The 21207-nt window shown below is 37.0% G+C and overlaps 1 long non-coding RNA gene across 2 annotated transcripts; it reads left to right on the forward strand.

The window, feature by feature from the left end:
• Positions 1-14059: 14059 nt before the first annotated feature.
• Positions 14060-20474, forward strand: LOC141553372 (uncharacterized). Of its 2 annotated transcripts, none has more exons than XR_012485431.1 (4): positions 14060-14113; positions 15714-16051; positions 16716-16854; positions 19961-20474. It is a non-coding gene; the product is annotated as an uncharacterized LOC141553372 (long non-coding RNA). The 2 variants fall into 2 exon arrangements; XR_012485430.1 differs by lacking the exon at positions 19961-20474 and adding an exon at positions 18559-19910.
• The last annotated feature ends 733 nt before the right edge of the window (positions 20475-21207 follow it).

Genomic DNA, 21207 nt, shown 5'->3' on the forward strand with positions numbered 1-21207 from the left:
TGTAGTGATTTATCCCTAAAAGGACTCAAAATTTTTCTGTGATACAGAAAACCTCCAAATGGCTCCATTTCTCCATGCTTCCTACAGTGATAGAGCCAGAGGAGCTGCTTCCAGCTTCATGTCCTCCTTCAAATTTCCCACATGGCAAGTAAATGTCACTAAATTGCAGGTGTTGTTGGTGGGAGTAGGAGATTAGTGGTGGTTTTTTCTCCCACCCCATGGCAGCTTCCACATGCAGCATGTAGGTTAATCAAACCTTTTCCTTGGCCCCTTGTAACCTTTTCTTATTTGTATTTTCATTCTAGAGCAGAGAAGGGAACATCTGGAGTTGCATATCCTGACTTGGAGGTGACCTCCTAAATTTAAAAGGTCTGGTGGTTCTACGTCCAAGGAGTGGAGATGATTAGCAGCTTGGAAAACATTAAGAAGACAACCTCTGATGAGAGGAAGGCCCAAGCTCTGAGTGGCTTGCCAAAACCATGAGCTTTTTGGGAGGGAAAGTGCAGAATCAAAGCCAAATATAAAATAACTCATCAGCAGGCCTACAAACCACTTCGTTTTCAGGTGAAGTTCAAGTATCGGCCTCCTAGCAGATTGTAGCAATAGTTGTAGGGTAAGTTACTCAATACTGGTTTTAGTCATTCTATCAGTGAACTCATTTTATGAGTAGTCTTATGTTCTTTATCACTTCTTTTGTGTATAGGAAATAGTCATTTGTCATACCTTATTCCTATAGAGAACATTTTTATTCTCTCTTTTTTGTGAGGGTCTATACATGAGTTACAATCTAAACTTAAAATAACTTGACTTCAGGTACCCAGGAGGAAGTCAGTAGCAGTTACCAAAGTTATATTTGTACCCAGGATTGTTCTTTCTATAGGTTTTTACTTGTAGTGGGTACTTAGTTAAACTTAATAACTGATTAACTCAAACTTTCCTTAAGGATCAGAAGCACAAGGGGAGGAACTGGACTTAGAAGAAACCCATCTTTTCCTTAGATATTAGAGCAAAGGAAAGAATGCAGATGATAGAAGGATTCTGAATGGTGGAAGAAAAGACATTGTTCATAACAGATGGCCTCTTTTTTCTCAGTAAAGTAGATCTACCAGTTAGTGCAATTATTGAGTTCTGACTATATTCCAGGCACTGCACTTAATGCTAGGAACACACACACACACACACACAAAGGTCCAAAGTTTCCCCTGTTCTAGGAGCTGATATTCCACTGGCATGTAAATAACTATGTGTATATAAGGTAGATATGGTATAGATAGAAAGTAATCTAAGAGATGTCATTTTGTGTCATGGACCCCTTTGCTAGCCTATGAACCACTTTTCAAAAAAAAAATTGTTATCTAGTCATAAATGAAGGAAATATTAAATTTCATAGTGATTAGTGAAAATGAAGATGTAATTTTGTTTTCCAATACAAATGTACAGATTCCCTAAAATTTACCTGTAAATCTTTTGGGATCCATAGACCCACCATATCAATTCACTTGGAGATCCAAGAACTTGTCTAAGAGGGATGGGATTAGCAAGGGTTTGGTGATGAGAGTCTGTACCAGGTGAGTGGAAAAAAGAGGGATTTTGAAGGGATTAAGAAAGTAGAAATGACAAGACTTGACAGCTTATTGGACAGGTGGGGTGTGTCCAAGTGAGGAATTGAGGATCACTCTAAGATAGGGTACCTAATCATCTGGAAGGATGGGGGTACCCTTGATAGCAAAAGGAAAATTGTGAAGAAGGGAGGATTTGGGAGATAGATAATGAGATCTGTTTTGGACATTTTGAGTCTGAGATACCTATAGGGCATCCAAATGTCCAAAAGACAGTTAGTAGTGTGGCATTGGACCTAAAGAGAGAGATTAAGTTTGGATGTGTGTCTGTGTGTGCATCAGGAAGTCATCTGCAAAGAGATAATAGTTGGGCACTGATGATATCACCAACTGAGATAGCACAGAGGGAGAAGAGAATGAGACCTTGGACATACCCACAGTTAGTGCTTATGACTTGACTGATGATTCAGAAAAAACAGGAGTGGCCAAACTGGTAACCCAACTAGTAGAGAACTGTGTCATGACAACTAAGAGAAAAAAAGATAATTAAGTGATCAACAGTGCCAAAGCAGAGTAGTTAGGAAGAATGAATATTTAAAAAATGCTTAACTGAAAAAAAAAAAAGATGGTAATTAAGAGATCATTGATTAATTTTAGGGACAGCAGTTTCTGCTGAATGGTGAGATAGAAGTCAGATTGATTTGGGTTTAACAGAGGAAAGAAGAAGAGGAAGTAGCACAAAGAGTTTCTCAAGAAATGTAACTGGTTAGAAAATATAGGGTAAGAGCTAGCAGATATTAATTTCGATCAAGTGAAGGCTTTTTTTTTAACTTTTTTTTCTTTTTCTTTTCCTTTTTTTTTTTTTTGAGGCAGATGTCAAGCATGTTTGTAGGAAGCAGGAAAGAAGTCAGTAGATAGAAAATAAATATTGGCGAAAGTGAGGTGGGTTGGGGATAATAGTATGGGAAGTGTGCTAGAAAAGACAGGATGAGATGGGAATAAGGGTGCATATAGAGGAGAAGACCCATCTCATCATGTAAGACCGTGAAGAAGAAGAAAATATGAGGATACTTGTGAGGGGTTCAAATGAGGAGTAAGATATAAAATAAGATGGAATGATAAAAGATTATTATCAGTTAGAAGTAGTCACAGAAGTAGAGTCTTTATGAGTCATGGCAAGATCAAATGATCTATGAACATGTCTGTGTAATTGAGGTACTTTTCTATTATGAGGGAGGGATTGGAGAAGAAAAGAAGTTTAGAAGAGCTTGGGTGGAAAATATGGTAGTCAATCAGGAAAGGAAAAAAGATAACTCTGTAGCTGTAAGATCCTCTCTGAGATTAGATCACATAATTTAGTAGGGGATCCAACCCTGTGATTGCATGACTTTCTCCAGCAATTTGTTGCAATCCTGGAATAAGAGTAAAGAAGGCAGATGGTGACTGGGATTTGGCAATGCAGAACTTGAAATAGTACAAGGGAGTAGGTGACTCAGGGGCTGAATTGTTCAATTATCTGGTCCAGGTTGGCATGAAAAAGCAAGAATAGGTGTCCAAAAATGCCTCTAACTTACAAGTGTTACATTTTTTTTCCATGCATTCAACAAACATTTATTTAGTGTCTTCTGTATGTGTTGTGTGCATGAAGGAGAATCAGAGTTTTTATAAGACAGTGCCTGCTCTCTTGGAACATATAATACTATGAGGTATAAAGCACAAACACACATAAATATATGGAGAAAGGTCATTAAGGAGAGCAGGCTGGATATCAAGGAAAGTTTTGAAAATTTGGCATTTGAATTGGGTTTTAAAGGATAACAACATAAGGTTTGCAAAGTGCTTTATAAATATGAGTTCATTTTATTCTCACAGCATAACCTGGGAGTTAGGTGCTATTATTATTCCCATTTTATAGATGAGGAAACTAAACTCTAAGCACAGAGTAGTTAAATGACTTGCCAGGGCCAAATAGTCAATACATTGATGCTGAATTTGAACTCAGGCCTTCTTGATTCCAAGTCCACTATTCTACCCACTATACTACGTAGAAATCTGGAAGAAGGTACCAAAACATATTTCAGATAAAGGAAATAACCTTATTGATTAATTGAGTGATCATTATACTGTTATTGCATTCATTTTATTGTGTCATCAATTAATCTACAAATATTTATTGAGCATGGAAAATGTATATATACAAGGTAGTAGCTCATTTTTGTAGATGTTAATAAATAAAATGAAATAACAATAGACACACTACAGGACAGCCAATGGCTTTCTGATAAAGTAGAAAGAGCAGTGTATTTGGAGTCAGAAAGCTCTGCTACTAGTTAGCTATGTGACATCATCAAATCACCAAAGTTTTCTGGGCTTCTCTGTCCCGAATAAGAGAAGGGGACTTTTTTTGTGTCATATGAGCCTGTGAGAATTGTTGACCTAACAAAACTAGCTAAGACTGGAAAAGTTGGATGAAGGGGGAGGATGGAGTCAGTGAGTCAGTCGGCACCGAGAGGGCATCGGAAGGCCTGCAGAGGTGAGGACATTATTACCTCAGCAGGATGGAACTAAGCTGGGGAAATCTCTGAGCTGCTCTCGGGACAGCCTCAAGTCTTGTAACTCCGGAGTTACACTCTCTACTTGTGGTAAAAACCTTTGCCTGGCTAAAATAGAAAATGAAAAGTTACTCAATATTTATATTACAAAGAACTCAGTGACCTCTGAACCTCCCTGTGACATGCATTGGATTCTTGATGAAATATATTTTTTTTCAACTCTGTAAACAGGTGTTCATTAAAATGTGCCCATATATAGAAATGTCATTTCTCACTTCTGGTTCTGCTCAGCCAAGCAGCATAGCTGGCATTTTGGAAAGGTGTGGGGGGCATGTGTGTGTGTGTGTGTGAGATGAAGCAATATCAGCTCAATGTGCTGTAGCATATCAGGTATGTGCTATATGTGAGTCATCCTGGAAGTGAAAATATGTTCAATTGGATATGAAACAATTACTCAGACTACTTTCAAGAATGTTTTTGGGAGTGAAATAATTTCCTGTTTTTGTCACTGTTTTAACCCACTTGCCCACTTACTGATTGCACTATTAGTTTCCACTGGAGCAAGGAAAAATAGGATTTATCACCCTTGTTAAGGTCCATATTACCTCTCACCTGGACTGTGGCAATCACTTCCTAATTGATCTCTCCAGCCCAACCTCCAGGAATTGCATTCAGTAAGTATCCTCTAAGGATTCTTTGTAAACAAACTGAAGTGAAACCTCAAAATTAGACCTTGACATTTACCTGCTCAAGAAGCTTTAGTGGGTCCCCAGTGCTTGATTTGTAAAGCCCTCCACAGTTTGGCTCCAGTCTCTTCCCAGATGGAATTCATATCAATCCCCCTTATATATTCTACATTCCAGAAAAACTGGCCTACTTGCCAACCCCCCTAATATGACATTACATCTTCAGCTTCTGTACAGGACATGTCTCCTGTGTCTGGAATGTATTCACTTCTGTCACTTAAATTTTTAGATTTATTCAAAGCTCAGGTTAAATGCCACCTTGAATGAGGCTCCAGCCATATTTACTCCCTTGCCCCCATGAGTATTTGCTTTATACATGTTTTATGTTGATTTACCTATGTGTGTAAAGTCATAGATCTAGACCTAGAAAAGATCAGAGAGGCTGCTGAGTTAGAAGTCATAGGAATATAGATGTAAGGATCTTAAAGGATACGGAGTCCAACATTCTTATATTACAGATGAGGGAACTGGGGAACCGAGAAATTAAGTCACCTGCCCAAAGGCAAACAAATAATATCAGATCTAGAATTCAAATCCAGTTCCTTAGCATCAATGCTCTCTCTACTGTGCTATACTGTCTCATGTTGGTTCCCTATAGTAGAGAATATGTTGCTTAAAAAACAAAGACTATTTCCCTTTCTCTTTTGCTTTTCCTTTCCCTTTCCTTCCCTTCTCTTCTTTCCTTCCTTTCTGTTTTTTCCCTTCCTTTTTCCTTCTTCCCTTCCTTTCTCAATCTTCCTTCCTTTTCCTTTCCTCTCCTTTTCTCTCCTTCCTTTGCCTTCTCCTCCTTTCCTTCCCTTTTACTTCTTCCCTTCCTTCCCTTCCTTTCCCATTCCTTTCTTTTTCTTTTTTCCTTCTTTCTTTCTTTTTCTTTCCTTTTCCTTTTATTGTCTTTGGGTTGCCAAAGGTAATTCAGTCCTTCGTCTCTTTAAATCTTGATCACATAGTAGGGATTTCATAAAAGCTTGTTGAGAGAGTGAATATTAGATTTCTGATCTGGCATTTGGATGACAAAAAACAAAACATGAATAAAAGTCATAGATATTTTATTTTACAGTATTTTGCAATTTACAAAGCACTTTTCTTATAACAATCTTGGGAAGTTGAGATTACAAATATTATTAACTCCATCGTATAGATGAAGAAACTAAGACCAGAGAGACTCAGAAAGGCTAGCTCAGTCACACAGCCAGTAAAGAACTAGACAAACTCAGATGTTCTGATTCCAAGTCCACCAATCTTTCTGCTCTGCAATGCTACTTCCAACATATCTCATAACATACTTCTAACCTTCTGTCAGTCAAGAGTAAATTATTTCATTCCACATATATTCATTGAACGCTTGCTAATTAATTTATTTTTTAATAAAGTAACTGGGGTTAAGTGCATTGTCTAGGGTCACATAGCTAGTAAGTGTTAAGTGTCTGAGGTTACATTTGAATTCAGATTCTCCCTCCTGACTCCAGGGCCAAAGTTCTATGCACTAAACCGTCTAGATGCCCCTTGAACACTTGTTATGTGCTAGGCATCTTAGCCTAGGGATTTATATCCCTTCCCTCAATGATAATGGGGGAACTAAGGTATAGGAGTGTTAAAATGATACTGTGCCAATTATTCAGGCACAATTATTCAGGCATTTATTAATTGCCTGCTATATGTCGGGCACTGTACTGAGTACTGGAGATACAAAAAAGGCAAAAAATAGTTTCTGCTCTCAAAGAGTTTATATGTGGATTCATCTTATTTATTGAGTTTATAGACATTCTGAGGGAAATGGTGGGAAAACAGCTATAAAAATTCCAAGTTAGCTTTTAAATCATCTGATACAGCAAAAAGTCCTGGAACCCAACTGTTCTGTATGAATCACTTCCTTTACTAATGTAATATTTTAAATACATTTCTTAAGAACTTTAAAAAATTGACTCAAAGAAGATTAGAGCTTGAAGAAACTTTAAACCATATTTTCCAGCTCCTTTTTTTTCTTTCTTTTAAAAATTTTATTAACATTTTTTACTTTTAAGAGGCACTCAATATTTAGTTTTATTATTTGTTATTTTTTCTCTTCCATTAATTCCCTCAGAAAAAAGCAAAAGCAAAAAAAAGCTTGTAACATATATATGTATTATACACACAACACATACATATATAGTATATATATTTCATTTGAATATCTCTGTTATATATATGTACATATATACATATATACATTTCTCTTGAAGTTATCTATCTTTCTCTCTCTATCTCTGTGAAACAAATTCCTACATTGGTCATGTCTAAAAATATGTCTCATTGTATATCCTGAGTCTACTACCCTCTGTTAAGGAATCATTATCATATATTAGTCCCCTGGAATTGTAGTCCATCCATCCGTTGATCAGAATTATTAAGTGTTTGTATAGTGTTGTTATTGTTTAAATTTCTTTGGTTCTGTTTACTTTACTCTGCATCAATCCATACAAGTCTTCCCACCAAGTGTACCCTGAAATTGTTTCTTTCATCATTTGTGACAGTACGATAATCTTCCATTATATTTATATATCATGAATTGTTCAACCATTTTCCAACTATTGGACACCTTCTTAGTTTCTAGTTCTTTGCCATAATAAAAAGACCTTCTATAAATATTTTTTTGAAAACATGGATCCTTTTATTTGTTCTTTAATCTTTTGGGGATATAGGCGTAATAGTAGTATTACAGGGTCAAAGTGTATACACAGTTTAGTCCAATTTTTTTTTTTTTTTTATTAAGCAAGGGAACTGAAATCCACAGAGGAGTGACTCCTGAAATAATACATTTCTTTTGTGTCATAAGTATGTGTTCAATTAAGATTAAACTTCAGAGGGCTCTTAGTTATCATTGATTGATAGATTTTTAGGTATCCTGTAAAGAAGAAAAATGACAAGCATAATTTCATAGAAAGAAAATGAACTTGTTAAGACACTTAAATAATTTGATGATCTTATTTTTATTTTGCAACCTTACTTATTACTTAAGTTCCCATCTCATTAATTTTTGTAAAAGTCTTTGCTTGGATCTCTCAATTACCTGTATAATCCTCTACAATCACCCATCGTCATTGTCTGAGGAGGAATTTGAAGTCACGTCTTCCTGACTACAAATAGCATGGATTCAAATCCTTCTTCAAACATTTAGAATGGGTGATACCCCAAGCAAGTCCCTTAACTTCTCTCAACTTCAGTTACTTCACCTATAAAATGTAGATAATAATAGTACCTACCTGCTAAAGTTAGGATAAGTATCAAATATAAAATACATGCTAAATATTTGCATACTTTAAAGTTCTGAATAAATTGTTATTGTTGTTATTCAGCCTGTGAGATATATTTGGGTTGGATGACCCAAACAGCTGCTCCATCAGTAAATATATCTTGGATGGATACTGCAAAAAGATTATGAATTGGTCCTAGAATTTACTAGGAGGAAAAATGAATGTGGAATTGCATTTGGGAAATTTCAGGATATTGTGTTGACTCTGAGATTCTCCCTTAAACAAACATGCATCTTTTTTTTTTTTCCCCCCCCTGAGGCTGGATTAAGTGACTTGCCCAGGGTCACACAGCTAGGAAGTGTTAAGTGTCTGAGACCAGATTTAAACTCGGGTTCTCCTGAATTCAAGGCTGGTGCTCTACAAACATCGCATCTTTTAAAACACCAATATTCTTCTGGTGATGCATTATGGCTGTGAAATCATGGAATGCCATCATCTTTAAGGAATCAACATTGTAGGGCATCCAAAGGGCAATGGAGAGATGCATGATGGGTGTAACAAAGCTGCAGCATATTGCTAATGTTAAATTGTGTGCAAAAAGGCAGCCTAAAAAATTACACTCAAAGAGCTGTATAAATGGAAAGTGAGACAGGCCAGTCATGTGGTAAGAATAAGGATAACAGATGGAGAGTCTAAGTTCTGTCTTGGTATCCATGGAATGTCAAGTGACCTGGAGGAAGGTTTTCCAGCATATTGATGGACACTGTGTGGAAAAATTATAGGAGGATACAGACAAGAAGGCATTAGATGGATTGGAATCTGCACCATTGAATCAAGCATTTACATTAGTGAGAATATAGACTGAAATATTTCAAGTATATGGTTATGTAGGAATAACCCCCCCCACACACACATTATACAACACTACACTAATATTAATAGAGGCAAATATCTAGTGACCTTTGGTTCCACCATTGGTAGAAGTGGAAGGAACAAAGATTTGATAAAATAAAACAAGATAATTTAATCTTGTGTCTGCTACTGTGGAGATCTTGGACAAGTCTTTTAAATTCTCTTTGCCTCAGTTTCTTCATTTGTAAAATGAATAGGATTAACTCAATTATCTTAAAGATATATCTCTTTTGTTTGGACAAAATGGTTTCTTCTGCTCAAAGATATGTCTCGATATATAAATATAACCTTCATGTCATACAAATTAGGCAAGGAAGTCACAAATTAATCCATCAGTGCATAAATTATGGACAGGTAACCACATATAGCTGACACTTATCTAGTGTGCAAAACTTAATATACATAATATCTGTAGGACTCAATTGATTTTGCCCTCACAACAACTCTGTGAGGTTAAGTCATAAAGATATTATTACCATCATTTTACAAATTAGGAAACCAAAAGATATGGTCTGAACCCATATCTTCCTGATACTAGACTAGTATTCAAGCCATTACAGCATACTGCTTCTCCAGATGAACAATGAGCTAAGAACAGAATTTAAATGAAGGGAGAACAATCAAGGCATTTAGAAAATTTTACAACACTTTTCAATGCTCACAAGAGCATCTTTTTTAGTAACACATTTTCATGGTGCTGCATGGCTATAAATTATGGGCAAACATGATTATAGAAGAATTATAATTGTGGGTGACTTAGAAGGCAATAAAAATATACATGTTCATTATTAATAGGCTTCAACAAAATACCATTGATGACTTGTTTGTGATCAGTGACATGAAGGACATTGAAAAACAAGTACAACTGGAAAAGAATGCAGGCAGCCATTGAAAGCAAGGATAGAAATTAGACAGCGGAATGTAAAAGCGTCAGGGAAAGATTTGAAACTCATTGGATAATTTTTTAGTGAAAGGTTTATGGAAGGAATAGAGTCAAGAATCATCCAGGAGGAGAGGACATATGGTACAGGTGGAGGAAATAAACAGTACCCTCATGAGAGAAATCACAGGTTCGGTGACTGTAAAGTGTGGGGATTGCCATGATAGCTACGGCAGCCCTATTTTGGAGGAGTTTGGAGTCTACTAAAATGGGTAGGGGGCTCAAGGGTAAATAATATATCACAATTACTCTGAAAATAAGGAGGACGCATAAAGGGACAAGTAAAAAATCAATGCAGTGGGCTGTGAAAAAATTGAGTGTATATGTGGAGGGAAGTAGAGTAAGATCACTTTTGCCTGGACAGGTTAAGGGGCGTGTGGAGGTGGGCCATTCTTATCTATCAGGTGAAGTCCTGTCAGCAAAGTGCTTAGTACAGAGCTTACCACATAGTAGGCCCATAATAAATAGTTGTTGATGGATTAATTGATTTATAGAATTACAAAAACAGGGCACATAATGTCTAGCATGTTTTAAAAGGAAAGATTTGAAAACCGGGCATGGTCCCTAGATAAGAGAAAATGAAGCATTCCTACCTCCTCTTATCAGAGAAGTAGGTTGTATAGAGCAGTAGGTTGTATAATTTAGGTCTTCTTAAATTTTTTCCACTCATAACCCCTTTTCACCCTAGAAATTTTTACATGACCTTGTGTATATAGGCATAAAAAACAGATATACAAATCAAACTTTAACTGATAACGGATCATAATTTTGCAACCTCCACATTTAGTTACGAGACCCCACATGGGCTAGCAACCCGCAGTTTAAGAGTCTTTGATATGTGTTGTTCACTGGTGGAATGGGCTGCTTTAGAAGGCACTGGGCTTCCCTTCCTTAGAGACTTTTAAGTAGAGTCTGGAGGACCAGCCTCTTGTTAGGAATGTTATATTGAAGATTCCTTCTATGTCTAGTTTGGACAAAATGGTTCCTTCTACTACCTTCAAATTCTTAAATTCTTTAATTCTGGCATAATCACTTTAATGCAGTAGATAGAATGTGGAGCCTGGAATCAGGAAGACCGGAGTGTCTGAGCTTTGGACACGTACTATTTGTGTGACCCTGGGCAAGTCACTTAACCTCCTTTGCCTCATTTTTCTCATCTCTAAAATGATCAGGAAAAGGAATACTGGCAAACCTCTCCAGTATTTGTGCTAAGAAAGCCCCAATGGGATCATGAAAAGTCTTACACAAATGAACAACAAGAAAAAGTTTCCTTGTTTCAAGGTCAAGGGGAGGGGAGAATAGTTATTGATATAAGAAAAGAAATCAATAACACTAATTTTAAGAAGTAATTTGTCAATTTTGATGAGTCAGATAAAGGTACTATTATTATTATTTCACACTCTCATTGAAGTAAAATTCCTGTTACAGTCTTGATTCCAATAACTTAGAAATAGTGAATTATGAAATGCAAAGTCTTTTTTTTAAATGCTTGTGTAGTAGATTTTTATCTAAATGCCATCCTAAGCATGCCAGCAACTCCTTGAAAGCTTACATACACAAGTGCAGCTGTAATATGTTGTTTACCTGCTATATTTTTCTTTGTTTGCCCTTTCTTGTCCTGTCTTTCCTGGCAGGGACTGCCTCTTCTGTTCCTCCCTAATGTTTCTTAGGACATAGGACACCTTATACAGATAAATAATGTTGGCTGACGCATTGAAATACTACTGCCTAGGAAATGTGCCCCGGTCTTTATCTAGTCTGGTGACTAAGGAGACTCTCTCACTCGGGTAGGGAGGGGGGAAGGGGTCTAAATTGGACACAAAAGGTTTTTATTGTGTTTTGGTCACTAGGGGACAACTTCTGTCTGTTGCTGTTTTGCAGATTGAGCTCAGGTACACAGGCCCAGAGCAGGAAGTCAATCTCAATGCAAAACCTGAATCTTGGAAAGTAAGAAATGTGGAAGTGGCTTTAAACAATCCTTACCCCCCACAATCTACCCACCCTGGTGTGAGGCAGTTCTAAGCAGGGGAAAGTCTAGTGAGAGTTTTGTAATTAATCAGTTTTTCAAACAAGGGTTTTTAAAGAATATCTTTTCAAGATTTCACTAATCACTCTAAAAGTATTAATTATCCCAAAATGTTTTATTCAGAAAAATTGGCTGGAGACTTCCTTGCCTCTTGTCTCTTCCTCAGCTCCCATATTTAATCAGTTGCCAAGCCATATCGAGTCTATGTTCACAACCTTCTGGCATCCTTCGTTTCCTTTCTGTTCACAGTTTTTACCTCAGTTTAGCTTTCATCAATTCTCTCTTGGACTATTTCACTCTCCTCCTGACTCATCTCCTTGCTTCTAATCTTTCTCATCTCCATTCCATCCTCCAAACAGCTGCCAGGTTGATATTCTTAAAATGCAAATCTGACCACCATTCCCCTTCTCAAAAACCTTCAATGATTTACTATGGCTTCTAGCCCAGTTTTGAAATCCCTTCCCTGTGTGGCTGTTCTGTATTTTTCAGTTCTTCTTTCATATTATTCCTTTCTTAAACTCTCCTTTCCAGTCAAACTGACCTGCTGTCTGTTTCTAGTATACAGTGTTCCGTCTGTAGCCCTATGCATTTCTCTGTCTGGAATGCATTTCCTCCTTACTTCTGTCTCTTAGGCTCCTTCCACATAGATAAGGTAACACCTCCTACCGGAAGCAATCCCTCAGGTTGTTAGAGGTCTTTCTTTCTTTCAAAAATAATATTTTTTAGAAAAAAAAAAAAAAAGTTGATTTCTACATCTATCCCTAAAATGAATAAAATGCTTTTTCTTCTCTTAAAACTACCTTCAGTTTCTTTGTTCAGTTATTCCTTCTACATTATGACTTTCCCCCATCTTGGTTTCAATATATCTTGCATCAGGATAAAAAATTCAATGGAAATTTTCGTGGAAGCTGAAGATGACACAGAAAAAGTTTAGAAATTTAGTTATGCATAAAATATGTGTATAGTATATATATGTTGATATTATGCAATACTATATATGTATATATTACATATGTAATCTATTACATAAACATAATATGCATATATTACATATGTATATAATATTAAATAATATCAACATATTTTATCTTTTAATACCATAATAGGTCAGACTTCTTCTCTGGCAAGAAGAAAGAGCCAAAATAATTTAGAATGGTTTTCCAGATTGTGGGAGTGCCAAGTCCCTAAAACTTCTTCAATGAGAAAGAAATAATTGCATATTTTGAATTTATTTATTCGGGGACATATTGTCTTTCTCCTTCCTCCCATTCTCCAATTGTATGCCCTCCCCCCTTTTCCAATAATATGGTTGACATCAATCAATGTAGTTCCTGACATTACTGGAAAATGATCAGAAGATCTTGGAATCAGAATTGTAAGGAAACTAGGAGGCCATCTAGTTATTATAGATGAGGAAACTGAAGTCCAAAGGAAGGTGTCATTTCCCCATTCCCACTCCAGAATCTGGCACTTAGCCAACTTAGAAGGCCCCTAACACTTCCCTGAAACATATATTCACCCCACACCAGGTAATCATTAGAAGACTAAAGGCAACAAAATGTTCCTTTGGATCTGTTCGTATCAATGGTAAAGAATGTCCTAGGACTGGTCATTATTCAGACAATGAGCAATTTCCCAGAGCTAGAATCCTGCACTGCTGGGGCACCAGGGATTAAAAGAAAAAAGCATTTGAATTTGTATCCAGAATTTCCTGTCTTGTTTTGCTTTGGCTCCAATGCTCTCAACCACCCCTTTCTGACCTCTTTTCTTAATGGTCAAAAAGGTTATAAGTTTTCAAAGGAAATGATTAAGCAAAAGCAGAGAATTTTGGAGAGTAGACCTGATTCTTCAAGGCCCTGCTTTTTGAAAACTGAAGAAATCTTTATAGTGAAGGATTTGAATATAAGGGCTTTTTTCTTCTTTTTTAATCGTAGTCAGGACTGGTGCATAATTTCCTGTTTTTGTGTTCTTAAAACTGCTAAGCTACTGTGAACAACTGGCAGGCAAAGATGGGGGTGGGGGGTGGAGTTAGCCAACAGAAGAGTAAGTAAGACTGCTTTATTCCTTAATCTTTGCCAGTCACATTGTGAAATGAAGTGAAAGAGGTGGGGGAGGGGGACAGGAATCGGCGACGGAGCAGAGGGGCAGGTGAGGTCTGCAGCGGGGAACCCTCACCGGAGATCCAGAGACCCAGGGGACATCAGCACCCGTGGGGTTCGAACCCCCATTTTTTTTTTTTTTTTTTTTTTAACAAATATTGGAACTGAGATGTAGAGATTTGTCCAAGATATCCAAGGTGGCATTTGATGGGACTTCTTTCAGATTCCAGATCTAGTGCCCTAGCCACTAAATTACACTATGAGACCTTTTTGGAAAATGAATATAGAAACTTTTACTTTTCTTCACTCACAAGTCAGTAGCAGACAGTGGAACTCTGCATTCAGACCTGACGCTTAGATGTCAGGTTTGGTGTTAAGTGGGGGAGAAGGGGAGATATCGATCAAGTTCTTGCTGATTATTATTGACAGGAGTGACAAGCGGGGATTCTAATGCAGGGGCCCGGCTTCACTTCTGACCCTCAGTTCCCTTAAATGCACAGGCAGTATCAGACTATCTCTCCCCAGGCTGATAACACTGGGAGATCCGGATCCCAGAAGGCAGAAAACAAACAGGCTTTTTTCTTGTTCGTTGGACTCTACTCTCTAGCAAGGGCAGGGAGGAGCTTAGTTCTCACTTATCCACAACGTTTTTCTTTTTTCCTAGATAGAGCACTCTAAACTCAAGGAAGCAAAGCAGCCTGGTACCTTGAAGAATCATCTATCTGTCTGAGAGCTGATCACTGTTTATTGATTAGTTAGGTTTATAGCTGGAGACTTAGGGACTCTTAAAGACCATCTAGTCAATTCACTTTTTTTAATGGCTGAAGGAACTGAGACCCAGGGAAGTGAACTGAGTTGCTTAAAGTAATGTGAGTGGTGAGCAACAAAAGTAGGATTTGAATTCGTGTTCTTGGACTCCAAATCCTGCATTCTTTCCATTGTGAATAGTGTAGGGGAGAGAATGCTGGACATGGAATCTGGAAGACCTGATTTGGATTTTGCCTCAGACATTTAGTTGTGTGATTTTGGGCAAGTCATTTAAATTCTCTAGGGATCAGTTTTTCTCATCTGTAAAAATGGGAATAATGTTAGCAACTCCCCACATCCCCTGACCCGTCCACCCAGAGTCGTTGTGAGGATAAAATTAGATAATCCATGTAAAGTGTTTTCTAAACCTTAAATGTCATATAATAATAATAGAATTAAGTTAGGCAATCCATGTAAAATATTTTCTACACCTTAAATGCCATATAATAATAAAAACAAATAGGATAAAGTTAGTCAATCTGTCTAAAATGTTTTCTACACCTTAAATGCCATATAATAATAAAAACAAATAGGATAAAGTTAGTCAATCTGTCTAAAATGTTTTCTAAACCTTAAATGCTCTTCAATAATAATAAATAAGATAAAATTAGTCAATCTATGTAAATTTTTTGTAAACTTTAAATACCATATAATCATAATAAATAATAATTATAAATGGGACAAAATTAGGCAACATAAGTAAAATGTTTTTTAAACCTTAAATGCCATATAATAAAAATTGCAATTATTATTATTATTGCAATGCTGTCTGTATAGGAAATTATCCTAGCTACCTTCCTGGATTATAGAGAATAATCCAGTCTCTTCTATCTGCCCTATAGGAAAATGCTCATTCAATCAACATTTATTGAATACCTAGTATTTACAAGAAGATTCATGCTTTGGATTATACATCTCTGAAGAGTTTTCCAACTCTGATCTTGTGGGATTCCGTGACTCAGACATAGCTTAAGGGAGCAACTGGAACAATTTAACACAACTGTTCCTCCTTGGCCTCCCCCCAGGCATTGTCCCTGTTTTGCTTGTGTCCCTGGCCCTCTTTGCCAGGTTGGCTCAGTGTTTGCTGAATGAATGCATGCAAGAATTGGCATGCAAGAAGAGACAAGAGGCAGCGACTGACCTCACAAAAGCTACAGCCACCAGTCAAAGAACCAGCTTGGTAGGTGGCCTGGCAGACACTGCTGGTACCAAAACAACACTTTGGCCAGCTAGCTAAACTTCAGCAACTTCACAGAGCCTATAGGAGAATAACATTTTATTGTAGCATTCACAGCCCTCTATAATATAACTATTGTCCATTATATTTTCATGTGATCCTTCTAACAGTGATAATAATAATGAAAATTTACATTTATATGTCACTTTGAGATTTGTGGTGTTCTTACAGATCCCTTCAGGTAATTTTTTTATTCCCATTTTAGAGATGAGAAACTGCAGCTGATGGAGGTTGATTCATTTATCCAAGGTCACACAGCCCATAAATGTTGAAATAGCAGGGATATGACTCCTATCCCCACTCTGAATTTTGGATAGTTATCTGGGAACACATGAGAGAGTGTCTTACTCTGTGTGACTAAACCTGTCTTCATGACCTCCCATCCTGTGAGAAATATCCTAAATTGGGGGTGGAATGGGGGAGGAGGGGAAGAGAAACTCATCCCTGTTCTGTTAGAGCTAACATTCAAAACCAAGGTTTCTGAGTTCAAATGCTGTGTTTTCTCCCCTTGACAGTCTACCATTCTGGTCTTTTTCTCTGTCTGCTAAACACGTAATCTGATCATGCTTTTTCTTTTTTTCATTTGTCTTCTTTTTTGAAATACCAGGTGCTCATATTGATAGAGAAATTCAAGATGGAGGAAATGTTTCCCTCTAGTTTTTTGGCCATCCCAACCCAAAGTTGCATCTATAAAATCAAGATAATAATGCTGGTCCTAAGAAAGGGACTTTGCAAACCTCTAAGTGGTATGTGAGTTATTGTTGTTGTTTATGGCTCTCTCCCCTGAGCTTCTTACCACACTAAATCACACACTGCTTAGTATTAAGGATTTTTTTTTTTTTTAATTTGAGTGTTGTCTCTGATTTAATGTGGTATTTGTTTGTTTGTTTTGTGGACAAGTAAGCAATGAAAAGAATATTGAATCAAAAAGTGTTCAAAATCTTAGGTTCTATCACTTTAGGCCTTTAGATAAATCATTTTATCTCACTGAGTTTGTTTCTCCATTTGTAAATTAAGGTGTTGGGAGAGGATGTTCTAGAGTAGGTCTTCTTAAACTTTTTTCACTCTAGACTTCTTTTTTGTCCAAGAAATGTTTATACGAACTTGGGTATATAGGTATATAAAATAGATATACAAATCAAATATTTACTGATAATAAATCATAACTTTGCAACCCCCATATTCAGTTTTGACTTAACCCTCAATTTAAGAAGCTAGATTCTAGATCTTTACTGGTATTCTATAATTTTATATACTCTGGCAATGTAAGGAAGGGAGAGAGAGAAAAAAAGAATTGGAATACAAAATCTTACAAAAATGAATGTTGAAAATTATCTTTACATGTATTTGAAAAAAAAAATACTATTGAGACTTTTTCAAAGTAAAATAGATAAATATATATATTCCCTAAATAGGAGTTCTTAATCTGGAGTCTGTGAATTTGTTTTTTAAGTAATGTCTCTGGGGACAGCTAGATGGGGAAGCAGATAGAGTACCAGCCCAGAAGTCAGGAAAGTCTCAGACACTTTAACACTTATTAGCTGTGTGACTCTAGGAAAGTCACTTAAACTCAATTGTCTCATGAAAAATGAAAAGTGAAAAAAAATGAAAAATGAAAATGAAAAATGAATGAAATGAAAATGAAAAAATGAAAAAAAATAAGAATTGGGGCATGATAACTATATTGTTGTTTAGTCTGGTCTAATTCTTTGTGACCCTGTTTGGGGTTTTACTGGCAGAGATACTGGAACAGTTTGCTATCTCTTCCTCCACTTCATTATGCACATGAGGAAACTGAGGCAAATAGGATTAAGTGGCTTGTCCAGAGTCACACAACTAGGAAGTGTCTGAGGGTAGTAAAATGAGTCCTTCTGATTGATTCTAGGCTTTACTGTGCCACCTAAGTGCCCAGTTATATTTATATTGACAATTATATTACCAGGCTCTTTACAATTATTATCTCATTTGATCTTCATACCAATCCTGAGCAGTAAGTGCTATTATTAATCCTATTTAACAGATGAGGAAACTGAATGATGTAGACACAGATTGTGACTTGCCTAGAATCCCACAGCTAGTGTTTGAAGCTCCTTTAGCACTCAGGTCTTTTTGACCCCAGGCCTGGTGCTCAATCCACTGCACCAGCTGCCTTTTGTGTATTTAATAGTATTGTTCTGGGATTGCATCCTTAGCTTTAATAGATTGCCAGATGCGTCCATGACCCAAAAAAGACTGCAAGTCCATGCTCTATAGAATCCAACCCTTGCTGTGTACTCCGCAGAGGGATTCAGGGGACACGGTCTTGGTATTAAATGCTCCTAGATAAATGGAAATATTATTCGTGATATCATCTCTGAGTGCTGGATTTTCAGGACTTGGATCAGAATGTCCATTCTTTACTTCCTATGTGTGTAATCTGAGACATATTTTTTCTTCTTTCTATCCCTCAGTTGGTTCATCTACAAAATATCCTATAATTGTTATAGTTTAACTGTACTTCATAAGGATGGATCACATATTATCTGAGGCTGACTCTCCTATTAGATGGAGAAAGGAGCATGAAGATTGAGGACTGGGATTTGCTGAAAGAAAAAAGACTAACTGGGATGTCTACTATCTTTGTGACCCATGATATTACTTTGGATATTTTTTTAGTAAATTCAATAGACACATCTATATTAACCTTCTCCAGGCAAGTCCCCTTGCAGCTTCAGGGTAAACTAATGGCAGACATTCCCTGCCCATCAAATATACCACCCCAGATGTTGGGGCTCCCTCCTGTGGTTGGTTGTTGAATTCTTCAAGGACAGGAAACCTATGGGAGGAACTATAAACATTACATTTTGCAAATGGAGGACTTGGGTCCATTTTGTGGAAGGGCATTTTTTTCTTCTTTAACCTCTCCAATTACAGGAAAGCCCCAATTAAAGTCTTAATTAAAAGAGATAAAGGATACAATTAAGTCCATCCAAGGTCATACAGATTCCTATTTCCATTTAATGGTACTGATGGCAACTTTTGATAAGGACTCTTAAAGGGCCCAAGTTGGGGAAGGAGGACGAGTAGATCTCCATTGAAAATAGTCAGGAAGGGCAGAAAGGGTTAACCCCTTGAGGGAAGTCAGTGTTGACCAATTTATGCAAAGGGCGGTTACCAAACCCCCCAGTAGGTTAGAGCTGATAATCTGAATTACAAAGACAAGTAGCTGGCATTGTTGTTTTTTTATTCCTAGTGGAATCACTAATTTTCTGTGGCATTTTATTTATGATTGAGGGAGAAAAATTCCAATCACTCAGAATCCCTGGTTAGCTCACAGATAGATCTGGGGGGCCGGGAGAGAGAAGGCTGCAATGAAGGGAAAGAGGGCGACACAAAGTGCTACTTGAATCATTTAACCAACCCCCTATAATTGTTGCTACAAACCACCTATTCCTCAAAGTGTTAGTGAGTTGATAAAATTCAAATCATTTCTCCCTTCCTCCCCCTACCCACAGTCTTAGTAGCAGATTTCTTTCTTTCTTTTTTATGTAAAGAATCATTTTGGGACTATTTGACACAGGAAATTACATTGTCATTTCCAGGTTATATAAATCTGTGGTGAGTCACCTTGCCCCCAATCAGAGCTGGGAAGAGATCAGATACTGGTCTCTGGTAGTTTAATGAGACCCTGGTGCATCTGGACAGTTTTCAAAGGAGAACAATTCATTTAATGTGTGTTTTCATATCTGGATAATTTGTTTAAAGTATAAGGAAGAGGTAAAAACAAAACCAAATAAAACAAAGCTCAGTATGCATCACAGAACTTGACAAGAAATTCACTTAATTTTATTTTTTTTATTTTTTTATTTTAAGGTCCAGATCCCCCTTAAAAGATGCTAACCTTGTAATGAGGAGAACACATGGCAGCGGAGCTCCAAACAACTTAACTGTTGAATGAGTTCTTTTATAGAGAGCAGTCAATAAATCACTGTCAGTTGGAAAGAGCAATTTTTAGGTCATGATGGCCATTTCAGCTCAGTCCCTGGAAAGGCTACTTCTTGCTGACATTGGAGAAGATACAATTCTTCCTTCAATGTAAAAATGATACCTTGTTCCCCCTCCCCCTTCATGCCTCTCTTCTTTCTTTGTTTTCTTACTCATACTGGGTATTCTCTGACACTTTTCTCCCCCTTTTTTTGGTATTATTATTCTTTATGTTATGTTCTTATCTCTGCATTTATCCTTCTCTTCTCACTTTCTCATCTCTCCCTTACCTTTTTTCTTTTGTCTATTATTATTCTTTATTTTCTCATTCATCTCTTTACATTGTTTATTTCTCGTCACTCTCACCTTTTTTCTTCTTTTGCATTATTCTTTGTGTTCTTATTCCTGCATTTGTCTCTCTTGTCAATTTCATCTTTTTTGCTTACCTTTTTGTGTGTGCATTACTGTTATTTTCTTATCTTTGCCACAATCTCTCCCATCTCTACCTCTCTCTTTTCCCATCTGTCTTTCTCTCTCTCCCTGTCTCTGCCTTCCCGTCTCTCACTGTCTCTATGTGTATCTCTCTGTCTATTTCATCTTTGTGGCATTTTCTGATTGTTTGCTTTTTTCCTCTCTGTATTTTTGTTTCGTCTTCTCTATATCTCAGAATCAGTCTGTTTTTCTCTATGTTTATCTCCCTTTACCTCTGTTTCCTTCTCTTGATCCCCTTATCTCTCAGTCTCTGTACACCTCCCAGATTCTTCTCCTTTTCTTTTCTCTCTTTGTCAATCTATCCACCTCTTGTTTCTCTTCTTGTATCTTTGTCTTTCTAGTCTCTCCTCCGTCTTAAAATTTTGTTCTCCTTATTCTGATCCAGGAGAATTTTTCAGGGCTGCACATTTGGGGAGAAATTCCATTGTTCTGGTGAATGTGTCCCTTGATCTGAAACCAGCTCTTAAAAGTATTCTCCTAACGTTGAATTGCCAGTTTCAAACCCAATTTTCCTACTTATTTCCAAGACCTGGGTTGCCAAACTTCAGTGAATGGGAACTGCCTCATGGGTGACGCAGTTCTTACCCTCTTCTGGTTAAGTTGAATTTAAGATCTCACTATCAAAACCAAAAATAACCTAACCC

The sequence above is a fragment of the Sminthopsis crassicaudata genome, chromosome 2, assembly GCF_048593235.1.
Source record: "Sminthopsis crassicaudata isolate SCR6 chromosome 2, ASM4859323v1, whole genome shotgun sequence".
Taxonomy (NCBI): domain Eukaryota; kingdom Metazoa; phylum Chordata; class Mammalia; order Dasyuromorphia; family Dasyuridae; genus Sminthopsis; species Sminthopsis crassicaudata.